Source organism: Artibeus jamaicensis, unplaced genomic scaffold (assembly GCF_021234435.1).
Source record: "Artibeus jamaicensis isolate MK-2021 breed Jamaican fruit bat unplaced genomic scaffold, CSHL_Jam_final contig_603, whole genome shotgun sequence".
Classification (NCBI taxonomy): domain Eukaryota; kingdom Metazoa; phylum Chordata; class Mammalia; order Chiroptera; family Phyllostomidae; genus Artibeus; species Artibeus jamaicensis.
The window spans coordinates 6031219-6058423 of record NW_026521904.1 but is presented as its reverse complement, the minus strand read 5'-3'; the positions used below and the strand labels follow the sequence as shown (position 1 = coordinate 6058423).

General features: G+C 42.6%; 1 protein-coding gene across 6 annotated transcripts in view; it reads right to left on the bottom strand.

Annotated features, from left to right (window-relative positions):
• The window catches only part of LYPD6B (LY6/PLAUR domain containing 6B), a 166825-nt gene that overhangs the window by 90434 nt on the left and 49186 nt on the right, over positions 1-27205 (bottom strand). For 3 of the 6 annotated variants that reach the window (XM_037167678.2, XM_037167677.2, XM_053670680.1), the window contains exon 2: positions 15859-15907. The gene's annotated coding sequence lies outside the window, so the exon portion shown is untranslated. Of the gene's footprint in view, positions 1-15854; positions 15908-27205 lie in introns of all 6 variants that reach the window. The other 3 variants (XM_037167681.2, XM_037167680.2, XM_053670681.1) reach the window with 1 other exon arrangement.

Below are 27205 nucleotides of genomic sequence, written 5' to 3'. Positions count from 1 at the left end.
CCACATTCCCTGCGATGTCCGGGTTCTCCCACCAGTTTCCGGCTGGAACTACTCTAAAACCTGTCTTCATCAGCCTGCCCTGGGAGCGTTTGGTCTTCACATGTAAACAGTGCTTAGACATCAAATTAACTCTACACTGATCTTTCATATCCGCCCTCCACATCTCCACTGGATGTACTTGACACTCACTTGAACACAAACCTAAAGGCAGGTACAGAAATCATGGTGCAGGGTTCAGTTATCAGACAGTTATCCAATGATCCAGGATATGAGTAGATTGAATTTTCCTTGTCATTCGAATGAAAGCAACATTTTTAAATTCTTAGAGAAGACTCACAAACCCACAGCACCCAAAAATGCTTGAGGGCCCTTGACTCCCAACATGAGAAACTGCCCTGTGGAATATCTGTGACCAGGTTCTTTGTGTGTCCTTGAAACTAGAAAAACACTTGGATCGAAACCTTACAGGATGAGTTTAGGAGCTGGCGGGGAAGCAGAACAGCTAGTATAAGGAATAAAATCAGAGCTGACGCGTAACCGCGAAGACTGCCAAGAAGCAGACCCAGTGCCCAGCAGACACGTGACTTGTTCTGTCAGTGCTGAGAGCTCTTTCGGAGTCTCCTGCTCTTTCACTGTGACCTAGTTTCCATAATAGAAGACATGCAACATGGAAGGAAGGCCTTTCTCTGAGACTGCAGGCCCGATAGACGTGAAATACAACTCAAAGGCTAGATTCTACAAAATAGAATGGTACTGCCCTTGAAACCAACTTCCCAACGTCATGGTGCCAGTCTTTTTGTCACTTGCATCCCCACCTCCACCAGCCCAAGATCAACGTTCTGCCCTGCTCTGTGCCCCAGGAGGGTGACCCCCATGCACATATCACCCAGGTCCATGGGTCAGACTGACTTCTGGCTGGGTCTGACCAACAGAGGCAACGCGGGAGACTACAGGAAGGCAGGAGAGGGAGGTCGGGGTGTTTGCCCCCACTCCTCGCATGCTCCAGCTCGGCATCCCTGGTGCAGTCGGATCCCTCTGCCGCCCCAGCCCCAGCAGCACTGCTTCCTCCGCTGAGGCTCTGAGTGCTCATGAAACACTGTTTTCCCCCCTGTGCCTTCAGAGTAGGCTGGCTATGGGCACTCATAAAACGCCGTTCCTTCTCCTGCCCCCTCAGCTCAGGGCTGGCCGTGGCCTTCCTCTCTTCTAATCCCCTGTTTGTTCTCTCATCTGTACACACTTCTGTGAGCAGCCCTTACCTGAATTCTCTTCATTTGAAGAAATGGAACCATTGCTGATACAGTCATCAAACTGTTCAGGAAAATCAGTACAATGTGAACTTCCTACGTGCAAATTAGATTGTGGAATACTAACAATATGAAAAAAAAAGAAAAATCACCACCTATCAGGGAAGCAAACCTATGAAAATAATCACATAAACAACAGAAGTAGCACTGACCTTCTAAGTCCACTTGTAAAAAATTTAACTGAAAAAAACAATACCTTAGGAAATAAAAGGGCTCTGTTTACGAAGATGCTTATTACATCATCAGCCATAGCAGAGGAAACTTTGGAAACAACTGAGATATCAATAGTGGAATAATTAAATCACAACACAGGAACCTGATGGACTTTGATACTACCATGAAATGTTGGTAAGATTTTATAGCAGCAAAAAAAAAATTTAATTATAACAACAATGGAAAATGAAGTGGATATTAGGACAGATGTGTAAATATAATTATATTTTAATTATGTAAAAATAAGCATGCATGCACCTAAATGTTAGATAAAATTTCACCAAACTAAATCCCATGTTGGAGAATTCAAAATCTAAGTATCACATATTTCTTTTCTAAAGTATTTTCAAAAGTAAAACAAAGGACATAATATCCAGAGACTGCCCGGCTACAGCTAGTGATAGGAGAGGTGCATGCTGGGAGAGGAAGGCTCCTCCAGACCATGCTGTGTCCTCCAGTCCATAGGCTGCCCTCAGCAGGACTGTGAGCTTCTGTCTCCATTTCTTTCCTCTGCAGTAGGACAGGAATGTCCCACTCACAAGAATGTGAAGTTAATGAAACCAAGCAGAACTGCAAAATATTTTTTTGCTTTTATGTACCTGCCTCATTGTATATACTGACTATATATGCTGACTCTAGCTGGGACGATTTAAAACAAAAGCATGTTCTTAGATCAATTTTGTGGTGCAGTGCTTGTAACCTCTCTTTCAGAGACTGAGCACTTTCATTAGAAAGTGGAAAGATGAACATCGTCATTTGGGGGCCTTCATTGAAGGTTTTAAAATATGTTTCATGCTCCTCCTTAAAGAGATCCTATCTAGCAGAGTGATAACAGATTGATGGCCATGACCTTCTTCACATTCTTCTAACTCCTTTTAAAATAAAATCAGGGCTCTTGCTGCTGGTGTCTGTGGGCCGGGTGCCAAGGCGCAGTAATAAGGGCTACATATCATCTCAAGACCATCATCTCAGTTCGCTGTTAATGTGTTAACACCGCCAACACTCAGGCCAAAAGAGGGAAAATCCAAGAGAAAAGAATGCTTTCCCATCCCTAAGGCTTATTGTCTGCAAACAGTAGTTGTCAGAAAGACAACGCCTTTGCATCCATGACAAATATGACATCATATCAACGCTACGACAAAATGCTTTTAAAGACGTAAAGCTCTTTGTGCTTTAATTTTAAACTGATGATTTGATATCTTCCTAAATTATACATCTCAGCAGAGTTTCCTAATCTAAAACATGTATTGGTCTAGAATGCATATTAACTTAAAATACTGCCATCCCTACTTCATCGCTGAGCGGGCTATCATTTTCTTTAATTACACATTAATTCCAATCTATTACCTGGATAGGCACTTTATATTTTATCAGGGTAAGGATTAATGGGTAGGTGCTCTGCTATAATCTGACTGCAGAAGAAATACAGGGATTATATGTGATTCATTTAATTAGTTCTCTGAGCTGAATAATATTAATCACACAGCCACCTCACATTTATAATGCACTTCATTTTCAAAGTGCTTTTGTATCTGGGATTACATTTTCCTGGATGTTTTATTTTTAACAGACTCTTCCAGATAACATACCACTCTACATCTTTTCAACTTTCTGATGCCCAAACATTTTACCTGCATGTGTTTTATATCAATTGGATATGATCAGAGGTAGCAGAATAACCATGGCCTTTGAAGACAGATTGACCTGGGCTGAAGTCTCCGCTCAACCACTTATTGCAAGACCTCAAACAAATTGCCCTGGCTGGTATGGCTCAGCGGATTGAGTGCTGGCCTTTGAACCAAACGGTAGCCATCTCGATCCCCAGTCAGGGCACGTGCCTGGGTTGTAGGCCAGGTCCCTGGTGGGGAGCATGCGAGAGGCAACCACACATTGATGTTTCTCTCCCTCTATTTCTTCTTCCTTTCCCCTCTCTCTAAAAATAAATAAATAAAATCTTTTTTAAAAAAGACCTTGGACAAATTACTGTGAACCTCAGTTTCATTATACTTCAAATGGGGAGCACATCATCTCCCATCAATGGCTATGGAAGGATTAAGTCAGAGGTAACTTGTAAAAAGGATCTGTTATATATCTGGCACACAGCAGGAACTCAATAAAGAAAAGTTACTGCTATTATTGGCAGCTATTTTACTCTGTCTTAAACATTTTCTTGCCCCTGCCTGATTCATTTTATTCAAAATATTTGGATTCAGAGAGGTATAGAGGAAGTAGAAAATCAAGAATAACTAAGTCAGCTCCAGAAAGTATACCAGAGGTATAACATTGAGCAAACAGTCTGCAAAACCTCATCCATCTCTTTCCTGCTTGAGTAGAGTATAAAGGCTATAGTGCTTGGGATTCCTGCATTTTAAATTTAAAAGTATTTTAAGCCCAAGAATACATCTAAGACAAATAATGACTTTCAGTTTTACTGGTAGCCAGCCTCCACAATGGCCCTTGATAATGTTGCCCCACCACCACCACCCCGTAGCCAAACCATTGGTAGTTCCCTCCCCCATCCCCCCAACACACACACTGAAGCAGGGCTGGTCTATAACGCAACCAATAGAATTAGGTGAGAATGATGTGTGACTTCTGACGCTAAGTCATAAAAGACATTGAGGTTTCTGTGCCTTAGTCTCTTGGATCAGTTGCTCTGGGAAATGCCTAGCCCCATGTCATGAGGACACTCCAGCAGTGCCCTGAAGAGACCCAATGAAGAAGAATGAACCTTCCATCACACGAGTCACCAGAGACATAAGTCTGCCAGCTCCAGACAGGCCGTCAGATGACTATAGCCCTGGCCAACATCTGATGACAACGTCAGGAGAAATCCTGATCTTTCCAGCCCCAGCCAAGCCACTTCTCAACTCCTGACCCACAGAAACCACGAGAGATAATAAATGACAATGGGTGCTGTAAGCAACTATATTTTGGAGTGCTTTGTTACATAGCGATAGATTGTTATTACAGTGTCACAGGTAATTTGGTAAGAATATGGATTGGGATCACATGACCCTCCACCATATAGCTACATAACCCAAAGGACATGTCCAAACCATGAGAGAGGAATAACAAGGCCCTGCTATGCAGAAAAATGTGGATCTAATATAGGACCATTTTCATATTTTAAGAATTATTATAGCACACATTAACTGATCCCTCCAACCCCCTCCCAACCAATTGCAAAAGCCTTTAAAAATGACATGTTTGATTATATACAAATGTAAGATGTCTATATGGAAAAACTACAAAGTAAAAATCTAACAACAAATGAGAATTATTAGCAATATAGGCTAGTCAGAGTATTAATACTCTTTATTTAGAAGAAAATGTATAAATTAAAAAGAGATTCAATAGTAAGTCAGAGAGCAGATATGACTGAGAGAGTCAAACAGAGAGGTGCACAGGAACACTGAGCTTTGGGGCACTCTCGTATTTAGGAGTCAGGAAGAAGAGGGTGCAGCATGGAGACTGAGGAGTGGTCACTAGCACAGAGGAAAACTAGAAGATTCTGATGCCCGGGAAGCTAAAAATTAAAAAAAGGTTTTCAAGAAATAAGGAGTGATAAAATGTGCCAAACCCTGCTTGTGAGATCAACTAAGATGAGAACTGAAGGTTCGTTACTCGATTTCGCCACATGGAATGACTGGTAACAGCTGCACCACCTGATTTCCTTGGGCAATAAATGTTGAGTGACCACGATATGCTAGATACACTTCTTGAACTTAGCTCCTTTTATAGTGGTTCTGCCAGTATGTTATGACTGCCAATACAGTTGGTTCCTTTGGGTTACATTCAAAAGGGCATTACAGATTCTTTGGAGTATAGGAATGGAAAGTCCAAATAACCAGTTTTAAACCCATTAGGTGTCAACAAATGGCGCACCAGTAAATAAACAGTAAATATTAGGAAGGGTCTGAGAGAATTCTAACTGTTAATCACAATAGTAATTTTACGACTCCTTTATACCTAGAGCAGTCTGGATAGGGCAAGTTATGCTGCTGAAACAAATGGCTCCTCAGTCTCAGTGATCTGATACAGTATAAGTCTATTTCTTGCTTAATTAAAGCCACAGGGGCCACCTCTGCCAGATAACTACCTTCCATGTGTTGTCTCAGCATTCTAGATGCCTCTAAGTGTAGAAACACATTTTCACAATCACAAAAGCAAGGGAAGAGCGATCTAAACTGGAAGAGACCTCATGCCAGCAATTAAATTATCTAGCCAGAGTGACTCAAGTTCAACCACAACCCCTTGGGCAGAAGGAATCACATGACCAGCCCAATTAGAAGGGAAGCCAGGAAATTTTCCCGTGAAGATGAACTAGGTATTGGTGAGCATTTCAAGTCTCTACCACAATCAGGTTCTATTTTTCAAAGGCTATGACATCTTATCATCCATTTGACCATAAAAACATCCCGATAAGGCAAGTAAAGAAGTTATCAAAATCTTCGTTAATACATTCGAAAATTGAGGCCAAAAAGTTTAAACAACTTATCTAATCAGTGATAATATCTAATTTAAATCATTGTAAGAATTGACTTCCGACTCTATGAGCTTTTTCTCCCCCGCCCCACAAGTCCATGCTGCCATTAATTTGGGAAAAATTCATTAGGATCATGGATATTTGTGGTCATTGCATAAAATATGCCACAGAGTAAAATACTGCAGGATTCTTTAAGTATCTCATACAAAAGAAGGCCCTTTGAAATAGCTGGGATCAGTCCCTTCGGTCATTTCTGTCGATGACTGGCTGATGCCTAAAATGAAAGCCAAAAGGGCTTAAAATGGAAGGCTTGCATTTTCCTCACAGCACTTGAGGTTCCTGTCTCTGCATCTGCCACTAAAGATTAGCCCACAGAATAGCATGTGTGAACCCTCTTCATGTTAAAAGTGAACTTTAAGTTTCAGCATTTCCTAGAGTTCTGATTTGCAGATGGCTGACAGCCTAGTTTAATGAGGACCAGCCTTCATGACTTCTGTGGTAAGCCTCACGGTACAATTTCCTTCTCTCAGATATGTGGGGTCTCGGTATTGTTTTAGGAAAGTAGAAAAGAGCCGTATTGGGCTTTTTCTTTATCAGTAGCTATTTAATTTAGTTGCACAAAATGCTAACTTTTTTCCAAGAAGAAGTATATATCCAAACACTGAATACCTATATCAAAATGAAATATCGCTTGGCACTGAGATAAAAGCATTACTTAATAATGATAAGACTTCTCTCCAAAGATTGTATATTCAGAAAGAGTTGAAAGAGCAATTAGCTATAAGCTCCTATTTTCAGTTTCAATCCCTAAATTCTGTATTGTAATCCTTAATTTAGAAGTTGGTATATGAGCAAAGTACTAAGTAAAAGGCTCAAATGGTATCAGGTCAACCCTTGAGCCTCTTTTCACTGTTTTGTCCACACTTCACTTCCCTTTGCTGTACTGGACTTCCAGGTGGAAAGAGAAAGGAATGAGATTTCCAATATTGAGAAAAATGGCACATGCCCAAATCTGATAGTGGCCAATCAACTTCTATTCCATCTTGAAAATGGGCAAGGATTTTTTAGTCCCAAACTCTACACCCTCTCAATACCTTATAAAGCAAAGGCAACTCACATAGTGAAGAAAGCTTGGTTTCCTGAAAAAGTAACCATCCACGGTAACTTCAGGGAACCATCTGAACTCACTTTGTGTCCTCGTCAGAAAAGCCCTACCCAGAGAGTATGAAAAAGACTCCCAGATGTGTGTTACAATGCAAGAGCATAAGGAGACATGGATTTTATTCCCAGATCAATCACCTACTAGCTATTCCCATATCTATTTTAAAAATCAGAGAATACGATAGACTCAAATGGAATAATACAAATGAAAGCACTTCACATCTGAATAGACCCTTATGGTTTGCAACATGTTTTACTTCATACTGCTCTCCCTGGCCTATATTAAGAACCCATACTGATACTGCCCAACTAGCAAGGACAGCAAAGTTTACTGGAGAGTCTCTATCTTCCCATCCCAAAGGTTATTTATCTTTCTCAACTTGGTCAGAGAATTTAAATCTGATAGTTGACCTTGATACCCTTTTAACGTTGTGGGCCCATTAAACTAATTCTTATTTCCCCACTCTAACATACCAATCTTTGAGAAGCCATCCAAGAGTATTGCTGAGTCCTGTGATGACCTGTAAGGATTCCACGTCCCTTACGTAGAGGGACCACATAACATACCCTCCAAAGTGGGACACTTCTGGAAGGAAAAGGGGACTCTTTAAGTAATAACACCAGGAAAACAGTTCAACTGGATTGTCCTTACAAGCCATTCTTTTTACAAGCCTCACAGGTCGACCTCAGGTTAGGCAGAAGATTCAAGCCCTGAAGGCTGTATATAAATGAAATCACATTTTATTCCTCTGTTTTGCAGGTGCATTAAATCTTCTCCGGCTGATTTTTCAGATGGCAGGTACCATCCAAGTTTTCTGCTACACGCCTGCTTCACTTGTTCAACAAAACAGCCAGTGACCTGAGCAGAAGAACACGGATCACCTGATGTTTCTATTTAAAGGAACTCGGTTTACTTGTTGGTTGGCGTTAAAAACACAGAAACTATACCAAGTGGAAAATGACATAGAACCAAACATTCCTAACATTTCAGCAAGGGCTGTCCCAGTCTGTTTTCAATGTTTCTAACTTTCAATTACAATAGTAATGTATAAATATGTGTGAATATTTCCTTCCCTAAAACATTGGAAAATTATAAGAAATAATTATTAATGGACCAAGAACTTGCTAATTTCCAGACACTTAAGGTATATTATTCCAGATTCTAAAGTTCATTCCATTTATACCACATAATATTACTTTTAATATTTTACGTATTTTCTTTTTGCCTTTTCTCTACATAGTTGTTTTGTTTTGTTTGTCTTAATGATACTATGTATACCATAGTCTATGTTTATGTGCATTTTCACATATTAACATAAACCTTGAAATGACTGCTTCTCAATAAGAGCAATGCAAGATTGATGGGGAAAACATCTCCCTCAGTCTCCTTTAAATCCAAGTCCACTGAATCTCTTTTTCAGAGGTAACCACAGGGAGGTCTTTCTGGTCTCCGTTAAGACATCTCAGCATCCCAGGCGTATGCGTCTGATCACACTGTATCCCTGTGCGCCCCTCTACAACACGGTTCCAAAGCCCATCCACGCTCACCCTCACGCCCTCTCCTACGATCTCCCTTGAGCTCACTCCAACCACACTGTCATTCCTACCACTTCAGCAAGACTGCACTTGTCCAAGTCCTCCACATTGCCAAATCCCAAATTCAGTTCATTCTACGGCCTCCTTTTCCTCAAGTTCAAGAGCAACTGACATTGTATTGATATATTGCATCTTCTTTCTTGAGACAGTTTCTTTTCTTGGTTCCTAGATGCCACTCTCTGAATATCATCCTGCCTCTTTGGCCATTCCCTGTTGGTCTTCTTCGATGGCTCTTTAGCATCTCCCTGACCTCTAAATGGGGGCAATCCCAGTCCTCAGCCTCCTTTCATTATCTGCCTATACCTACTCCCCAGGCCTCTGCTTTAAATGCCTGCTGCATACTGATGACTGGTGACCCAGACTGTAGCCTGGATTTCCCCCATGTCCTGCAGACCTGTCTGGGCATCTTACAGGGGGTCTCTAACTCAACGGGTCAAAAGTGGCCTCTTAAGTCTCCTCTCCTGGTTTTCTTTATACCACTAAAAAGCAACTTTATTTTTCTTGTTGTTGGGGGAGGGAGAGGGAGGGGGGAACTAACAACAACAACAACAATAAAATCTTCTTAATGTCATTCTCCCTCCCTCACTCCTTCCTTCTCATCATCATAAAAAAATGATGAATTGAATTTCATCAAAATTAAAACTTCAGTTCTTTGAAAGACACTGATGGATAAAAAGATAAGCCACCAACTGGGAGAAAATATTTACAAAGCATATATCTGATAAAGGGCTTGCATCCAGAATATATAAGAATGCTAAAAAATAACAAGAAAATAGTCCAGTTTTTAAACTGAGTAGGCACCTCATCGAAGAGCATATACAAATGGTAAATAGCAATAAAGAATGTTCAACGTCATTACTCAGTTAGGAAATGCGAATCAAAACCACAATGAGATCAAATGTCTTCTGTACCAAGTGCTGGCAAGGATGTGGAGGAACTGAAACTCACACCCCGTTAGCGGGGACAGAAAACAGTATGACTTGTTGGAAAGTAGAGCGATGGCTCAATGGCTAAACACACACTGCCTTATGACCCAGTACTGAACCCCTAAGTGTCCACCCAAGGAAAAGAAAATGTACGTTCACACAGACACTTGTATATAAATGTTCAGAGCAGCTTTATTTGTAATAGCCCCAAAACTACTAACAACCCAAATATCCACCAAGAGGTGAATGGACACACACATGGGGCATAGCCATACCATGCAGTGTTAGTCAGCAGTACATGGAATAAATTAATGATACATAGAACTTACACGAATCCTTAATTATGCTCAGTAGAGAAGCAAGATGAAAATGAGTATGTATTTTACTCTCAACATAAAACTCTAGAAAGTGCAAACTCATCTACAGTGACAGAAGGCATTTCCCCGCCTGGGGAAGAGTGGGCACAGAGATGGGGATTATCGAGGGGCACAGGGAAACATTTGGGGGTGATGAATGTGCTCATCATCTTGATTATGGTAGTAGTTTAACAAATGCACACATATGTCAATCTTAACAAACTGCACACTTTTAATATGTGATGTTTATAGTGGGTCAATCATATGTCAAAAAAGCTGAGATTGCCTATTTGAGGTCGCCCTCTTGCCAGCCTAAATTTTGGCCTCGCTGCAAAAATTTCCTCGAAGAGCATTTCGGAACAGACTGACACTGTTAAGTTTAATGTTCTGTGAAATCGTCTAAACTAATTGTTTCAAAGGCCTGTGGCAGCAGTTTTCTGCGATTATATCAGACGACACTTTTTGTCTTTGTGTAAACAGAAACTAACATTGCCACGGGATACCAAACAGTGCTTTTACTGCAGGGATCCCAGCCATCTTCGTGCCAACAGCCGAACGTGTTATTTCACCTGAAGACTCCTGAGAACAATGTCCTTACTTCTTCCCCATGTCACGGTCTGTCACTTTACTTGGTGGCCTCTGCAGGGAATTCTACAAGGGAGGCAGCAGACTTGAATCACTGGTGGATTGTGTGTATGCGTGTGTGTGTGTGTGTGTGTGTGTGTGTGTGTGTGAGAGAGAGAGACTGAGAGACAGGGGATGAAGGACGGAGACACAGAGGGAGACAGGAACCAAGACCTTGAGTTCCAGCTTTGGTCCAGCCATTTCTTCCCTACAGAAAAAAAATATGTGGAGACAACTGCTTGACTTCTAAACAGCTCCAGTCACTCCTACATCTTCTAGTCCCACCCTCAGGAACACGGAGAGTCCACAACTTCTCAGCTTCCTTCCATGGAACAGGGACACACAAACCCAGGGACACAAGCACAGACATGTACACTCAGACCCAAGTCCCCCCAACTACTGTGCAAGTGTTTCTTCTTACTCTCTTCTCGGCAGATGTTATCAGACACCTGTACTACTGTGACACAGGCCTCTCTTCTTCAAACAACGTCATAATTCCATTTTACATTTGGTCCCTTTACAATAAATCAGTGTTTTCTAAATGCAATCCAAGCCAGTGACAACTTGGATTTGACTAAAACAATGAGGAAATCAACTCATTTCTTTTATATAATTGTATTTTAAATGGTACTTCACTTCTTTGAATAAAAAATCACTATTCCTTGGCAAAGGCAGAAGGTAATTCCAAACACACATACAATGAACACTAAAGATGTCACCGAATGTGTACAATCATTCCCTGCAGAAACCTAGGGGTCTGAGTCCAGCTCCGCTTTGGGGCTGGTGTGGCTAACAAAGGCACCCCTAGCACTCTCTCTTAACAAACCGATACTTTTGTCTTGACTAATGAGAAGGACTGACAGAGAGTTGAAAGGGGAAAACTCCTTCCATGGGGTGCCATACGAATCCTGAGCTCGTCTGGGGCATGGTAGCTCCTGCCCTTCCCAATCTCTGAGAGCCCATCTCCTGAGCCAGGAGGCCACCGTGGATCTGAGTTCGAATGAAAGTGTGACCTACCTCAAGGACTTGGGAGAAGTATGAGGGCCCCTCCCAACCCCCATGGCACCTTTGTGAAAATTAAAAAAGGAGCCCACTCTGGGAATATGAGCGCTATGTGTGCGCAGGGCTTGGTGACAGGACAGTGTCTGTACAGGCATTTGAAAAAGGCCTCCCTTTCTCCGGGCCAATGTCGCCTTCTGCCAGGCAGACAACAGGTTGGATTCCGGCCCCACTCTACCCTTTGGCTTGGTGCCCCTGTGCTGTGAACAAGAGACACAACTATCCTTGATGGCTCGCCAAGCATTACCTAAGCCTTGTCATTCCCACTAATTATTGCCAAATGCATAATTCAGTGGCTGACTTTGTAGGGCTCTGCGTGGTGTTCCACCCCACCCCCGTCCCAACTCCTTTTTAACTTCTAGCCTTTGGGCTGTGCGGTGGCTCGGGGGCACTCCCACAGGGTCATGCACTGGAGAAGAAGGAAGCACTGACAGTCCCCCTGAGGGTCCCGGGTGTCCTCTGGTGTTAGCTCACCACTGCTGGCCCGTCCCCGCCCTGCTACAGCTGAGGCTGGCCCTGGCAGAGACACACCCCACCCTGAGGTGGATGCTTCCTTCCAGTCCTGTTGATATTTAATAACTGAGGAATTAGTCAGGTTCAGAGGTATGCCCCTTTTGCCAAAGGCACACACTAAAGAACATCAAGCCAAGGTAACATGGAAAGCAGCACACCTGAGGACAAAGGGCTCTAAGCAAATGGGTTCTAACTCAACACACAGCTCTGTCTGCAAGATCAGAACTCTGACAAGCGCTGGTTCAAGCAACAAGATGCTGATTTAAAGTTCCACAAAGAGCTGGGTGGCAAGAGGGGTCGGGGTTTGTATTAGCACAGACAGGAAGCAGATTTTTATATGTTCTGTTCTTGGTACTTCAAATTCTGGCTAATTCACAGCCCAATCTACATGGCAATCTTGAAAGGATAATTCTCAAATGTTACTAAGTTCAAAGAAGGATTCATTTTGGCTTTTACAATGGCTTACACAAAGCCACCATATAAAAGTCTGTATAAATAAGACAGGCTTGGTTCATACAGCCTGTAGGAGAGCGTAGTGGGGAGGAACTGGACTTTCCAAAAAGAGGACACATTGGCCTGTTACCCCTCTTTGAGTGGAAGCCTCTACAAGGTCCTCTAGTTCGGTACAAGGACCCGCTGCCCATTCGTGACAGGGCAGGGGGACCTAGGGGTGACCCACCACTTTTGAATACAAACTTCTAGAGGAAATTGGAGAAAATAACCTATCTAAACCAGAAGTGGCAAACTGGCATCAGCGCATGTGTCGACGCCACATGATCAGAAATGACTGCCTGAGTACTGAGCTGAGTGGCATTCTGGAGTCACACCTGGGCTCAAAGCAAAGGGGCTATAACTTGATGATGACTTCAAAATGCGGTGTGACCCAGGTTAGACGGCCACATACTCCACCACTCCTTGTCCCTCCCCAGCAGTCCTCAATAATAGCCCTCACCCGGAAGTAAGTTTGAATAAATGGTTCTCTTTAGAAGGAAAGTGTGAAATTCCTCAGGCAGAACATAATGGTTACAAACTGCTCATTCAGAGCAGCCCTGGAACACTGGAGGGACCACTGCCGCTGAGAACAGCACTGTGCAGCCTGCGTGAGTCTCGGGAATAACTTCCAGCCAAAGCCCCTGGCCGCCCACTATTAAATGTGACACTGCTATGCCAACAGACTTACAGGAAGTCTAAACTAAGGCTGGGCAATGGGGCGTGGTCTAACCTTGAGGGCTAGTTGTCCTTTCAGTCTTTGGGAAATAAGGTTTTATAAGCCCTTAGGTCTAAGACTTGTATTCCTAAAGATCAGACACCATAAAAGAAGACATTCAATCATGAACTAGGCATTGCTCCTGGTCACAGGGCTTTGGAGAATTCACGGAAGGCTGGGAGCGGGCTGGCTCCACCCTCATCATCAGGATGCACTTCATTATTCAGAGATATGGTATTCAAAAGTTTTAGAGTTATACTGGGTTCCAAGCTTGGCAGGATCTAGCAACACGGATTGCTTCCTGCTGGCACTCCTGAGATGCTGCCATGAGAAAGTCATCCTGTGGCTCAGACACCCACTCTGGTCTCTGAAGAAACGGATGTAAGAGAAGAGCTTCTGTCCCTCTGAAGGGCTTTGCCTGCCCTCCCTAGTCCTGTGGACCACAGCAGCAAAGCTTTCTTACAGATTTCGCTCAAGTATAGGCAGCACACCTTCAAAAATTCAGCTCGTAACCAGCTGTATGCGGGGGACATTAATGGTCAATGGACATCAGGAAACAATTTACTTACGCGATTGCTTTGGCCACTGGTCAGGAATTCTGGAGGCACGCAAAGCCCCTGATCATTGTAGTGACGGTTCGGTGTGTGGGAAAAGCATTCAGGAGACTTGTGAAAGTGCAGGAGAGGGCAGTGTGCCCGCCTCCCATCACCCCGCATTTGTCTTAACTTTCTACTGTTAAAGCAGCATGCTAACCATATATCCGTACCTGTATCCACCCAGGTCCCAAAGTACTCGTACAGTAGATAAGCTTAACTTACAGAAGCAAATGCAAAAATCAAACCCATCTTACATTTCCACAGTCATGCCCTACACAACTCACACAGGACAAACAGATTTGGACCGCGCGGATCCAAATCAGTTTGAGAACATGAAAGGTAAGGTAGCCTCAGAAAATTTAAGTGTCAGGAATTCACAATGAAACTCAAAATGTACCCACATGGATACCATTCACAGAGGAAATAATTCAGGGAGAGCACTGCCGCCGGGTCACCTAACTCCTAGGATTTCCATCGTTCCATGCTAACTCCCTCGAAAAGTGAACAAAAGGAAAAGTTATAACAAGTAAGCAATTATTTGCTATTTTTATTTGCAAGATCTTTAAACTTGCAATCAAAATGTTGCAAGATTTTGAGCCTCAATGCCATCAAAAGTGCAATATTTGACCCAATGACTTCTAAAAATTATACTCCCTGCGATTTCACCATTAACTAAATCTTGTGTCTGTGCATTGGAAACCATGTGGGATACATGATGACGTGACGGAATAGCCCCAAACTGCTGATGTGTAGATTCAAACATCCTTGTATTTCTCACTGATAGATCAATAGCCATTTACTTTTCCCAAAGTCAGTAAAACAACCTAATTTATTTATTTAAGAGGCTTATTGCATTGCCTACTCTAACTTGTATAACTCTCTGATGATATCTAGTCTGAAAACTCTGCCTCCTCCTTTTGCAATGATTCCCAGTTGCATTGACACTACCTTCTGGAGGAAGGTCCAGGGAACGCGGCACAGCCGTGGGAATGCAGGCCCATCGCGGCCCAGCTGAAACTGCCAGGGTCTGGTGCTCCCCACAGGGGGTGGTGCAACCTGGCTTGCCACTTTAGCAAATAAAAATGCGGGAGGCTCAGTTCCATTTGAATTTCAGATAAACAACAACTAATGTTTTATTCATTGCTTACCTGAAATCCCAGTGTAACTGGGTGCTATGTATTTCATCTGGCAAACCTACTTCCCTCCACTGTGAGTTCCTGTGTACGGTTTGCACAAAAGGGAAACTCTTCTCTAACATCCTGTTGAGACTGCAACTTTTGCAGATTAAAGTTGAAGAACAGTTCCTATATCTATACCATGTCCTGGACGCCTTCATATTTCAAGGGCTTTCGAAGTGGCTTTGCCTGCTCTGCTAGTGGGAGAGGCTCCCTCCAGTGGCAGGGCAGGGGGGCGGGTGGTGAGGAGGTGGGAGCGGAAGGAGGACCGGATGCCTGGAGCAGCGCGCCCACACGCCTTCCAGGCTCCACTTTCTTAGCAGTGCACAGCCCCCACAGCACTTTATAAATGAGATAATAATTATTATTATCATGTGCTGCTGCTGTTGAGCACCTGTTTACTCATTATCAGAAACTAGAACTAGAACAGCCAGGCAGCATGTCTGGCTGGCTCCCACTGAGGATGGAGATCTGGCTCAGAAAGACTCCTATGAAAATAACTGGAATTTCAAAGGTTCTAGTCCCACTTAAAAAATAATCATCTTTGCTTCAGATCAGAGGAAAGCAGCTGATCTTTTTCTTTGTCTTCAGCTCTAAAACATTCCATTCACTGTCTTCTCTTGATGGAAACTTACCCACCTCAACTGATGAATCCCTCAGTCAGCAGGAACTCGCCATCTTTTCTCACCTGCAGAAAGTAAGCATAGGAAAATAAACTACTTAAGAAGAAAAAAATCAACCACCCAGAGAGGGCTAAGAGGTTTAATTATTGCCTGGAAAGCAACACCCTTGCACAGCATCTGTAAGACTAATTTTCATAATTACTTTCTGATTGAAACTGGGACTTGCAACAGGGTAAACTCATTTCCATATTAATATTAAGTAATGATTAACACAGCTCAGGACCCAAGTTCAGGATCTGAGAGCATGGACTAAATGGAAATAAAGAAATTTTAACCCACAGGGGTAAATTTGCTGCTTGTCTCCGAAATGATTTTCCATTCCTTAACCAGCACACAACAAACTTACATTTGCTCCATGAGAACTCATCAGAACGAATTCTGGCAGTTACCCAGGGGCCCCACTGAACACAAGACCTCCTCAGATTCGACTCCCTACCTCCCATTTCTCTCTCCCTATCCTCCTTCCTCAGCTTGTCTTTGTCTTTGCACATTCATTCTCTGTGCCTGTCTGTCTTTCTCTCTCTCCCCAACTCCCTGTCCCCATCCTTCTCCTTCCCATACCCTCTGCCGCTCACCTCCTCACCCTCTTGCTGTCACACTGACCTCCCTCCCTTTCGGTCCCTGACATCTCCCACTCTCTTATGCTCCCTTACATGGCCTCGTACACGTTTTTGCTCTCCATTCCTCTCTCCCACCTGGCAGAATCCAATGGCTTCAACACCAGAGAGCAATTAGCAAACCAGATTAGCTAAGAGTAAATAATTTTTATTGTTCAACCCAAGTGCATGCAAATCACTAAGCACCGCTGTGCTATAACAAACTCCCACTGGGGGTGGGGGAGCCCAGCTAGACACACGCTAAACTTCACCTCAAGAACAAAATGTCTCAACTGGGAGCACAGTATCATGGAACAGCACACCGTGTTTTTAAATAGAGAAATGCCCTTTCAACTTCTGTCCTTGCAGATTAAAGTTGAAAAGCATTGCCATAATCTTTTAAAACAAAAATTCCTGAACATTAAAAGTCACATAAACCAGAATAATGGCATAAGATGTTAAATAATTTTTTGTTGTTTTAATAGCTAATTTTGGAAGTTGCTACTTGATACTTGCCCATCTTCCTTAAAAGTCCTCCGACCAGCAACCAAGCAATGCCCAGCAAACAAGCAGTAATATGGGGGTGGTCGGAAGTCCCCTGTTACAACTAGCAAGTTAGTCCTTACCTATTGACAAGGAGCAGACATGAAAACAGGAATTGCAAAGAATGCTTACATTCGTACTATTTATAAATGTTGTTTTGTTTTAGATAATTTAAGTTTAAAGTAAATTCTAGCTTTCTCGTTTTTTTCTTTACAAAAAAAGAATCCATCTGAGAGTTAATGAATGCTATCAAGAATTCCAGTCTTACAGGAAATGAATAATTACTCTCCCGGCTCTAATAAGGCACCGCATGCAGAACTTAATCCCCAAGTGGTTAACCCCAGGGTAACAGTCTCCTAACTATTCATTTTCACCTGCCTGGGGTTCAGTGGCACCTTTCAGACAAGCCTTTGAATATTTGGCTCAGCAAATTTAATTATGATCTTCCCATGCAAAATATGTCTCCAAGATTGTATCATGTCCCTGGAATTCCAGAAGTGAAATTAGAAGGTCTTATTCAATTTTTCTTACGTATGGGAGCCAGAGTCCAAACATTCCTATGTCAAAAGGTCATTTACATGTATTTAGTGAAGTTGCATCTGGTATTCAAATCCTTGCTTGAGCATTTAAAAAAGGAAGAAAGGGGACTTCCTGCCAAGGTGGAGGCGCAGGTAGACACACTGTGCCTCCTCGAACAACCAAAATAAGGACAATTCAGAAACAAAGTAGCAACCAGAACTGACAGAAAGTTGAACTGTATGGAAGTCTGACAACCAAGGAGTTAAAATAGACACATTCATCCAGACCAGTAGGAGGGGCGGAGTTGGGAGGTTGAGGCACAGGACGTGGGTGACACCTGGCACGCAAGGCACCCTGAGGGCGCTCCAGGCGGCACCAGGCAGACCCTGGGCGTGGGGTGGCAACGGGCAGACCCAGTGATTAAGTAGCGATTAAGAAGCAGGGCACCATGCTCAAGGTGGCTGGCTGACTAGGCAGTGGTCCCACCTTCACACGCAGATAACTGGGGAGCAAGACAGATTGCACAACCCAGGGTCCTAGCGCCAGGAAATAAAGCCTCAAAACACAGATTGAAAACACTTGTGGGGGTTGAGGCACAGAGAGAGACTCCCAACCTCACAGGAATGTTTGTTGGAAAGACCCACAGGGTCCTAGAATGCACACAAGCCCACACACCTGGGAATCAGCACCAGAAAAGCAGCGGAAGGGACTGAGGTGCAACAGACAGTGGAGCAAAGCGCCACTTTTTTCCCTCTCAGACTCCACCCCCATATACAGTGTCACAACCCAGTGACTGGCTTGCCCCGCCCTGGTGAACACCTAAGCCTCCACCCCTCATACATAACAGGTGTGAACAGACCAAAACATTATGGCTCAAGCAGAAAAACTGCTCAAAGCCACAGAGCCAATACTTCTAAGTGACAAAGAGATAGCCAACCTATCAGATGCACAGTTTGAAACACTAGTGATCAGGATGCTCACAGAACTGGTTGATTTTAGTCACAAATTAGATGAACATATGAAGGCTAAACTAAGTGAAATGAAGGAAAATGCACAGGGAACCAATAGTGATGGGAAGGAAAATGGGACGCAAATCAATGAAGTGGATCAGAAGGAAAAAAGAAATATTCAACCAGAACAGAATTAAGAAACAAGAATTCGAAAAAATGAGGAGAGGCTTAGGAACCTCCAGGACATCTTTAAATGTTCCAACATCCGAATTATAAGGGTACCAGAAGGAGAAGAGGAAGAGCAACAAGTGGAAAACTTATTTGAACAAAGAATAAAGGAGAACTTCCCCAGTCTGGCAAAGGAAATAGACTTCCAGGAAATCCAGGAAGCTCAGAGAGTCCCAAAGAAGTTGGACCCAAAGAGGAACACACCAAGGCACATCATAATTACATTAGCCAAGATTAAAATGAAGGAGAGAATTCTAGAAGGAGCAAGAGATAAGGGGAAAGTCACCTACAAAGGAGTTCCCATCAGACTGTCAGCTGATTTCTCAAAAGAGACCTTCCAGGCAAGAAGGGGCTGGAAAGAAGTATTCCAAGTCATGAAATCCAAAGACCTACATCCAAGATTGCTCTATCCAGGAAAGTTTTCATTTAGAATGGAAGGACAGATAAAGTGCTTCTCAGATAAGGTCAAATTCAAGGAGTTCATCATCAGCAAGCCCTTATTTTATGAAATGTTAAAGGGACTTATCTAAGAAAAAGAAAATAAAAAACATGTATACTAAAATGACAGCAAACTCACAATTACTAACAACCATACCTGAAATAAAAACAAACTAAGGAAACAATTAGAACAGGAACAGAACCACAGAAATGGAGATCACATGGAGGGTTAGCAACAGAAGAGTGGGAGGAGGAGAAAAGGGGAAAGGTACAGAAAATAAGTAGCATAGATGGCAGGCAGAAAATAGACATGGGGAGGGCAAGAATAGTATGGGAAATGTAAAAGCTAAATAACTTAAGACACATGGACATGAACTAAAGGGGGGAATGTGGGAGGGAGCGGGTGTGCAGGGTGGAGGGGAATGAAGGGGGAAATGGGACAACTGTAATAACATAATCAATAAAATATATTTTAAAAATAAAATTTAAAATTTAAATAAATAAATAATAAAGAGGAAGAAATATTTTTTTACTCAATGTACTTTTTATTATGTTCATTCATTCACACACAAGGACATCATTACTTTCTTATTTGCTGGAGGAGTTCTCATTCATTATACATGTTTATTTTACCCACTTATTGCTGCACCCTCTATATCGACTCCACAACATCAAAGTAATATTCCATTAGATTACAGCATAAACAAAAAAAGTCAAGAGAACTCTTGTTCCATTATAATTAGAAAGACAAAGATGACATAAAAGAGTCTCAAAGTGATTTATAAGCATCACAGATGAAAGAGAAATTCAAACTAGTGGAACTGGGAGTAAGTGTAAGAAAAAAAGTGACTCGTAAATTGGGAAAAATTTATTCACTGACATAAGCTGAAGAAGTAAAACAAAATGCAGATTCCGAATACATGCAAGAAATGTAAAAGAAAATTCTTGGAGAAAGAGAAAATCACAAATTGTGAAAGTCAAAGTTAATGAAGAAAATGTCATTTTAGAGCATACTTGGGGAAAAAGGAAAAACACACCCAGTGCTGTCTAGATAACGAACAGTGACTCACATACAGCTCAAAATGTCAAATCCAAGGGAAAATACCTGCACTTCATCTTTTAAGAGGCAGCCCATGAGCACTTAGAGGAAAGAGCGTCAGGGACCGCCCCAGAACAGACAACAGACTACCCTGCCTTCCTTTTTGAACAGCATCCCAGTCTCACTCATAGAAATGTTAATAGGGTATCTCAACATTCTGTCCTGATACCTCATTAGACCAGAGCACCAGGCCTCGGCACCAACAGACTTTATTCCCCACGGCCACATTCATCCGCTGCCTACCTGTTAGAGCTCACTGCACAATCTAAGTTGCATGCAGACCTATACAGACTACATCGGCATCCTCTGGAATCTTTGAGTCAGCTTCAGCGACTGTGTCTCATATCCTTGACTTCTTTGATCTCTGCCAAAAGGTAAATTCCTGCCCAAATTCTCTTCCCTGTCCTTATTCCCCTTGGCAGCCATCGTTCACTGTTTCTGGCCCCCGGAGTTTTCCACTGTACCTCTGGCAACTTTGTTTCCAGGAAAACCAGCCCTTCGGCACCCATCAGCTCTTCTCAGAATACTATTTCCACCTTTGTACTTCAATTGAAATCGGGTCTCTCTTAGAGATACTGCTTCTTCCCCTGCTGATCCTAACCATCCTCTCCTCCCAATCGTAAACTATGGTGGTGGATTCACTCAGCCATGAGTGACAGAATCTCAGAACCCCAAGAGAGCAATGGCATTAGAAGAGAAAACACTGTAGTTCTTTTCCACATAAGAAATAGCTAGAGATGGGCTTCACGAAGTCAAGAAGAACCAAGGTTATTTCTTATCTAACTGCTCAAACCACGCAGAGCAGTAGTTTTGCCTCATAGTACAAGAGGGCTGTCATTTCACAGGCGAGCACAAGCATATTCAAGTTAGAAGAGAAAAGGCTCTTTTCTCTCTAAGGAAGCTTTGTGCCAATTATAAACACCACTCTCATTTATATTCTATTGGTTAGAACTGTGGTCATATGGCCACACCTAGCTGCATGACAGGCTGGGAAATGCAGTCTTTCTCTGGGTGGCCATGTGTCCACATAAAAGTCATGATTATGTTGTGGAGGAAGAACAGATATGGGGCGTCAACTCACAATCTCTCTTTGGGATATAAATCTGTAATTCCAGGGCCACCTCCAGAATTGTGGGCCTGTCCTGGTTCGGAGAGATTGCCTAGTCACTTCCACCTTCTCAGCGACACCTGGCTATGGTCTTCATGACATCCCTCCTGTGTCATCTAAGACGTAGACAGCCCATTCAGCACCCTGCCATCATCATCATTTGACTTTCTCAATGCCAACACTTTCAACTTCCCTCCAGCTCTGCTATCCCCTCTCCCATCCACACACTAGTCTCATGGTCATCTGTGACATCTGGCTTTCTTTTTTTAAAGTATTTATTTATTTATCTACTTTCAGAGAGAGGAGAAGGCCGGGAGAAAAGAGAGGGAGAGAAACGTCAATATGTGGTTGCCTCTCAAATGGCCCTGCTGGGGACGTGCTCCACAACCCAGGTATATGCTCCGACTGGAAATGGAACCGGTGACCTTTTGCTCCCAAAACCAGTGCTCAATCCTCTGAGCCACACCAGCCAGGGCCATCTTTAATATCTTAAACTCGACCCTTTACCCCATGAATCTCAGCTTCCTATCCTTCCAGCTCCCTTACTTCCCTGTCCTGTCAAACACTGAGACTGCTAGTCCCCTGAGAGGTGCGTTTTTCCCAGCCTGTCAGGCTTCCTCTACCTCCTGCAGTCCGTCTCTCTCTCTCCCTCCCTCCCTCCCCATCTACTTCCCCCAACCCGTCCCTCTTCCCTCCCTTCACCGATCTGGACACCAGAGCTGTTCACATGAACTATCACCCTACCTTCCCGGCAAACCTCTATTCTGAATCAATTATTTCCAAAGCAATGATCCTTAAAATTGGCTTAAAATTGTCACATGGTTTTAAAATGTCTTTTTGTACCATTTTCCCCGCTACTAGATTTCAACCTCTGTCTTCTCTGTATTTTAGCTATAGAAGTGTCACAGTATGTGATTCACAGGAGTCACCTGGTAAGTGTTAGTTGGTTTCTGGGTAAAATGATAGACAGATAAGTGACTTGATGACAATAAGAATATATACTGAACTACAGTAAACTTAGACTTGTAGCTACTTAAAGAAACAAAGAATGCCAATTATGGTGAATCTAAGCCCAAGGCAAGCTCATGAAAGGCAGAGCACAAAGCTTTATCCTTGGACTTATCCTGCTCGGCATGAGGAGGGACTTGGCATGATTATTAAAAATGCCAAAGACCTCAAAGCAAAAGTGTGAAAGAAATATTGTATGCCAGAGACAAGATCCAAAGGGCCCTGGGTAGGCTAGAATCAATCAATCTATTTATCATATATATACAATAAATATACATATATTATACACACACTTTGTTTGTTTGTTTGTTTGTTTTAAAAAGGACAAATGTAAGGTTCTTCATTTTATTTAGCCTCTTTCCTTAGATCCAAAACCCGAATTTCACAGATGGCAGAGATACAACAGAAGAGACAAAACTGTACAAGTGAAAATATACATAAGGCTTTATTTCAGTGTAGAGCTCAGTTTGAACAAAGAGCTCTTCCAAAGCTAATGCAGCCTCATCTTACCTTACAGACATAAGGCATCAAGAACCAAATCCTAATTCACTCTATGCAACCACACGTCAAGCGCTGTGTTAAACGCAGGGCACCCAGATAGTTTCAGAATAATCTGGACCGACCAACACATATACAGGAAAAGTGACCTCACAAAAAACTCAAGAGAAAGATCTGTGTCTTAATCAATGTGTCTGTTCCTGTGCCCACCACAATGATGTTGTCCGATGCTATAGTTTCACAGCCTCAGGGTTTCAAAATGAGCGATGCCTGCTATATAACAGGCACTCAGTGAAGATTGGTTAAATAATTAAATGAATAAACACAAACTCTTATTGCTTTGTATCAAGTTTTAAGGATTTAATACCCCTTTATTTGCTTTATGTAACCAATACCATTGGGTCCCCTGTCTGAGTTATCTCCCCGGTGGTTTGAGATTAGTTTTATTTTTAACAAATAGGGAATTCTTTCAAATTAACTAAAAGATTTTGCCCTGGCTGGGTAGCCAGTTGGTTACAGTGTCACGCTGACATGCCAAGGTTGTGAGTTCTAACCCCAAGCACATACAAAAGTCAACCAGTGGAATGCATAAAGAAGCGGAGCAACAAATCGATGTTTCTCTCTCGCCTGCTCTCCTCTCCCCCTTCCTCTTTCTCAAATCAATCAATAAATAAATGTTTTTAAATAAGTCAAAGATGTTTATAGTACCTCCATGTATGCCTTATATGTCAAATTGTGTTAAGAGCCTGCATAATATGAACAATCCCGTTTGAAGAAGCTGAGGATTCTGACAATATCAATAAAGATCATTCCCACTCCCAGCATTCTGTGAATACCTCTAAACTCTAGCTTGAGCCAAGAGAAAACAAGCCTAAAATGAAAAGGACTCATCCAGAAAGACTGATTTATTCATATTATTGAAGCACATGTTGAATTATTTTTGCTTGTAAGTTATTATGACCCACTGGTCAGCTGGAAATCATATCTGAACAATTCTAGGAAAATAAGTCCATTTCCTAAGAGCCTATCTAATTCTTGTGAGTCTCTGTTATGTTAATGCCTTAAGCTAGGTGTATGCCCTTCAAAGGGTGAATTCATATATCTCTGAAATGTAAAGTCTTTTATCAGGATACTACCTGTTATTAATTCAACATCTTGTGATGACACACAATCCTCACTGCACCGGCACAGTGGGAATGCAGTGGGAGAGAACCACAAATTCCCTGACCTTCCAATGCACAAATCAAGGCCGAGACATGGGCCTGGGGCTCCCAGAGCAGGCTGTCTCCCTCCCCATCACACACTGTCAGGTGCGCACTGCAGAGGACGATGGTGGGGGCGGAGTGAGACGGAAGGACGAGGCCTTCAGCACGGCTGTGAGACATACACACGGAGACTGCGCCACAGTGTCCTAAACACTCACCCATTCAACCTCTGCACGATTATGCAATGATTACACAATTTTTATTTTTAAAATGCATTTACTTTCTATTGAATCACAGAAATCTTTTCAAATACATATTTTAAGAATCTCACAAGCTATTGGATGGGCAGTATTACGCAGCAACAATTAAAACTAACCAAACAACTCAGGAGTTCTTAGTAGATAGCATGAGTCAGTAATTTACTTCCTCTACTTATTTAAAGTGATGCTTTCCTTAAGTTTTCTAGCACATCCATTAACGCGTATTGTATCCAAACCATAAATATACAGTGTAGATGATCATTTAGGGAAAAGCATTACCATTAGATTTAATATTTTAATTATTTCTAGAATAGTTGGATAATATGTAATATAAAATGGAAGGCAGCATTCCTGGACCAGAATCTAGCTGCATGCTACACTAGCGGACTGGCGAACACACGTCATCGACCTTCCCTGCACAGGTACATTCCACCCCAGCACTTCCCACGGCATCCGGACACGGCCTCACGAACCCAGCTTGAAATCAGCCCCTTTCAATCTGAAGTAAAATACATTAACCAACCCAAGTTGGATTCATAATGATTTATATACAATTGAAGGTGAACTAATGGCCTAGGACGTTCTCCAGCCATGTTTGTGTGGCACATGCCAAATAACTACCTCAGTATCAAAAACTAACATTCACAGAATCTTGAACATGCACACAAATGCACTTTTGACAGGCACTATACTGTATGCTTTACATATATTCTGTCTCTTGATCCTCACTATGGTAGGTACTGTTATCACCATTTTTAGGGGTGGAAATTGAACCTTTGGGGGTTAAGTAGCTCCTGTAAAGTCACCAAGAAAGTACGTGGACGGTCTGTTCAGTTCTCATTGCTAAAACTGCGCTGTTAGCCACTGCTCTGTACTATCTCCCCTGCTCTTCTCAAAGGCTCAAATGGTCTATTTGGTACAACTACTTACCTTTAATGGAAGAATTTCACACTCTTTGTCCTGGTTTCTTAACCCTGACAAAATTAATGACTGCTGTGAAAATTCCACAACACTTTACCCATTACACATGGTCCTAACACTGAACACCAAACATTCAATTTAAATCGTATCAATATCATTGTATGGACTATCCCAAATGCAGCACTGCTCAGCACTCCTGCACCTAGCAGATAACCTTTTAAGAGGATATCCGTGTGATAGAGCGGTACACAGCGGTTGTGTTCTCAGGCTGTTACAAGTGGCATGGGGTCCACCACCAAGAAGCCAGGGGCACGGCTGGGTATCTGGGATTTGCTCCTAGACATCAGAATTTCCAAGGAACCAATGGCACAAAAAGAAATGATCAAACCAAAAAGACCACACTCACATAATTAAATTTTGAAACTAAAAGATCAGCTTTATACTAAAGGACATTTCTTATATTAATTTATCTGTTCTTATTTTACCCCGTCTGCTAGGATAACTATATTCTTGGATGTTATCATGCAGCCTACACTGAACGCAGACCACAAGGAATTAGAAAAATATCCCCAAAACCTTGGTCCTAAGCCTTTCAAAGAAAATCTCTGAAAGATATATGATTAGTCTGTTTTCTAGCTGCCTTGGAAGGTTCTAGGAGTTACCCACTGTCCCAAAGACGCATGAACCCAGGAGATAGCAGGTATCCACAGGAATGTAACAATTCCTAAAGGCAGAGTGGGGGGATGTGAGGGCAAGAAGATAGAATCCCTGCCGTACTGAAGGTCAAATGTGGAGGGGAGATGAGGGAACAGAAACCAAAGCATTGAATCGCCTATCTACGAACAGTGATTTATGACAAGTGAGGTGACTGTCACCACCTCACAGTGCAGAATTGCTGGTCCTGACAACAACGTAGTTGTTCTCAAATTCTATGTGCCTGAGAACTTCCTGATGCAGGTGTTTAAATGTGGATTCCATGGTACATATACACAATGGAATTCTATGCAGCAGAAAGAAAGAAGGAGCTCCTACCCTTTGCAACAGCATGGATGGAATTGGAAAGCATTAAGCTGAGTGAAATAAGCCAGGCGGTGAAAGACAAATACCATATGATCTCACCTTTAACAGGAACCTAAACAACAAAACAAATAGGCAAGCAAAATATAACCAAAGACACTGAAATAGAGAACAGGCTGACAGGGACCAGAGGGGAGAGGGGAGGGAATTTCAGGGGAAAAGAGGAGGGGTTTACAGGAACAAGTATAAAAGACACGTGGACAACAACTAAGGGGGGTGGAAATGGGAGGAAGGTGGGGCGCACTGGGGGGTGGGCTGGGATGAGAGTAAAAGACAGAAAACTGTACTTGAACAACAATTAAAATAAATGCATTTTTAAAAATAGACTTCTGACCAAGATGGAGGCATAGGTGGAAATACTATACCTCCTCACACAACCAAATTTAAGGACAACAAAGATTTAGAAACAAAAACACAACCAAAACATACAGAAAATTGAACTTTACCAAAGTCCAACAACAATGAACCATTCATCCAGACCAGTAAGAGGGGCAGAGCCGGTGGCTGGCGGAAAGGGGTACTGGCGGGAAGAGGAGGTAGTTGGTGACCCAGACACAGGGAGGAAACAAGAAAACCCAGTAAGGTGCATAAGGTGGTTAGCTGACCATGGACACACAGTTACACTCAGACAAACCAGGCAGTGAGACAGACCGCACAAGCCAGGGCCCCAGCGATGGGAAATAAAGTCTAAAAGCACTGATTGGAAAAACTTTCGGGGGTTGAGGTGCCAGGAAAGGTGCTCAGCCTCACAGGAGAGTTCGTTGGAGAGACCCACAGGGCCCTAGAATGTACACAAGCCCACCCACCTGGGATCCAGCACCAGAAGGGCCCACTTTGATTGAGGGAAGCAGCA